Source organism: Myotis brandtii, unplaced genomic scaffold, assembly GCF_000412655.1.
Source record: "Myotis brandtii unplaced genomic scaffold, ASM41265v1 scaffold780, whole genome shotgun sequence".
In the NCBI taxonomy this organism is placed as follows: domain Eukaryota; kingdom Metazoa; phylum Chordata; class Mammalia; order Chiroptera; family Vespertilionidae; genus Myotis; species Myotis brandtii.
The window spans coordinates 639473-642552 of NW_005371132.1; positions in this window are offsets into that span (position 1 = coordinate 639473).

The window sequence follows — 3080 nt, forward strand, 5'->3', positions numbered from 1 at the left end:
CGGGCTGGGGGACCCCCCTCCCCCGCCCCCCGAGGGCACAAATTTTTGTGCACCGGGCCTCTAGTATATATATAATGGAAAATTACTTTGCCATAAAGAAAAAGTAATTTTGCCATTTGCAACAACATAAATGGATCTATGGGATATCATGCTAAATAAAATGTCAGACAGAGAAAGACAAATACATGATTATTTCACTTACATTTGTAATCTCAAAAACGAAACAAATGAATAAACAAAACAAAACAGAAATAGACTCATAGATTCAGAGAACAAACTGATGGTTGCCAGATGGGAAGGGGTTGGGGGAAAGGTGCAAAAGGTGAAGGGGATTTAGAAGTACAAATTGCCAACTACAAAATTAGTCATGAGGTTGTAATGTACACCATATTGTCAATAAGATTTTTATAACTATGTATAGTGACAGGTGGATATTAGACTTATCATAGTGATCACTTTATAAAATATAAAAATATTTAAGCATTATGTTGTATACCTGAAAACTAATATAAAACTCTATGTTGACTATAATCTAAAAATAAAATTTAAAAAAAAGAACCATAAAATCACAAAAAGGTTGTTCTTAGCACTTGGTAAGGGATTATAAAATTTTATAATTTTTAAAAGTTCAAAAACAAGTAAAATCTAGCAATAGATTGTGTAATTATGCATATGTTTATTATAAAACTATAAAAATATGTCAAGACACAAAATTTCATGTGATGATTAAAAATTTCCCCCGCATGAATCCAACATAGCAATTGCCTTAACTCTTTTCAAACCTCTTCTAGTCTTTCAATTTAACAATAGCTCCCACTATTACTTTTATGCAGACAGTATAAACAGGAACATCTTGGATTTGTTGAATTTTGTAGATTAAAACCATTTTTAATCTCCATTTTTAATAGTGAACATCAAAGGATGCTCAAAGAGTTTGTGGCATGCCTAAGGGCACACAACTTAGAAGATCTAAAATTTGATATCACATCTTATAACTCCAGTTCTTATACTCTATACATTTCCTTTTAAGGCCCAAATCATAATTTGGAAGCCAAAATTTTCAAGCAGGCACTTTAATCTAAACCTTTTAATAAAAGCAAATATCATTTTCCTGCTCCTAAAATCAATGCATTTTCCAGCCTTGTTTCTTTCTTTAAGTAAGGCTACCATTATACATGTAGTAATTTTTAAAACATGTTTTTATTGAATTTTTAGAGAGAGGAAGGGAGAAGGATAGAGAGATAGAAACATCTATCAGAGAGAAACATCATCAATCAGCTGCCTCCTGCACAACCCCCACCAGGGATTGAACCTGCAACCTGGGCATGCACCCTGACCTGGAATCAAACCAGGGACTTCTTGGTTCGTGGGTCGATGCTCAACCACTGAGCCACACCAGCCAGGCAACATATAGTAATTTTAAACCACAAACTTATCTTTAAATTTTCTTCTACACTCTGAGCTACCAAGTCCTCTAAATTCTTACTGTTTTATCATTTACTTCATTTATGTACTCTGCTTTTCAAAGGACTTAAACATACCTGCACTCTGTACTTTCTTAGTTTTCTCCACACTCCTGCTCTCTAGAAGGCCTTCTTTCCTTCCTCCCTCCATTTTGTCCTTTCTCTCTTACTTATAAAAATCCCTTAAAATTAATCTTAAACTTTCCCATCCAGGAAGCTTCTTATGGCTACCCCAAACATATAGTTTTTCTCTGTCTCTACCTCTCTCTCTCTCTCTCTAGATTATTATTTGTATTTTTCTTAAGCTATTTACCTTTTTGCTTTGCATTTTGTGTATCTATCTTATTATTCCTACCATCACTGGATTATAAACTCTGTGGTGGGGAATAAAAGATTTTACTTGTCTTTTCAACCCCTACATAGCAAAGTTATAGAGTAGGTGATCAATAAATGTGCAATGACAAATATAAATATGAGAAAAACCCATAGGCTGACTAGCCATGAGATAGGTAATTATAGCAAAGTTTAGATTTTACATGAGACCCAAGGAATGAATATATCAATTATTTCCAACTCTATTAATCAGTATTTATTATAATTTTTTTATCCATTTACTTCTTCTTAAAGTTTTCTCCAAAAAAGTTTTATTGCTCCATATGTGCTTAATCTACACATATTAGATAATTTGGACGGACTCCTAGTAAAAATAGTTCTTGCAAATGTAAGGTCTTTGAACTTGTAGGACCAGGTGAAAAGCCTGGGTTTAAATGTGTCAGGAATCGTGAATTACCTTTTCAAAGAGCTGTTCTTCTGCTTTAGGGAGGTTCAGGCTGCTCTTCCTTACTAATGTGATAATGTATACAAATAATGGAAATACATTCTCCTCTCCGTTAGAAGGAATAAGGAGTCTTCTATGCATCTTTTAACCCAGTGACATCAGCAAGTGGATGCAGGGGAAGTTTGGCTTCACTTTATAGCCTTGCATTCTGGGCAAAAAGAAAATTTTACCATGATACTTAAGTATTTGACCAAGAAACAGTGTGATTTCATGCTTTCACATGAAGATTATATATATATACATCAAAATTGAGTGATCCTTCATTTATTATCATTCTGAAAGTTATTGATTTTCTCTGATCTCCTACTGAAATTGCAGAGACAAAATCACGAACAGTCTGCACTTTGAAAGTTTAAAAAAGAGAAAATAAATCAATCAGACTAAAGAGACTTGGGCTTATGAATTCTCTAATGAAGATTTATTTCCCCCCTTTATGTCTTGTAAATGATTATCTTCATCAACCACATTTCTTTTTATCTTTATTTTGCCTGAGTAAAGTAACCAAAATGTTTGTTTTCCCCTACCTAGACCCAAATTAAAACATTATGAGTCTGATAAGCCAAAAAAACTTATGCATTTAGATACCATACACCAGTTTATTTGGTGAAGAGAAAGTGTCTATAGCTTATGCTTATTATGAGGACAATCTTTGGAGTCAGATTGTCTTCACTCAAATATCAACTCTAATATTTTCCTGTTTTGGACCTCTGGGCAATTGAACCTACTTCTTCAAGTTCCATCTCTCATATGTAAAATTGCTATCATAATGATATTCATCT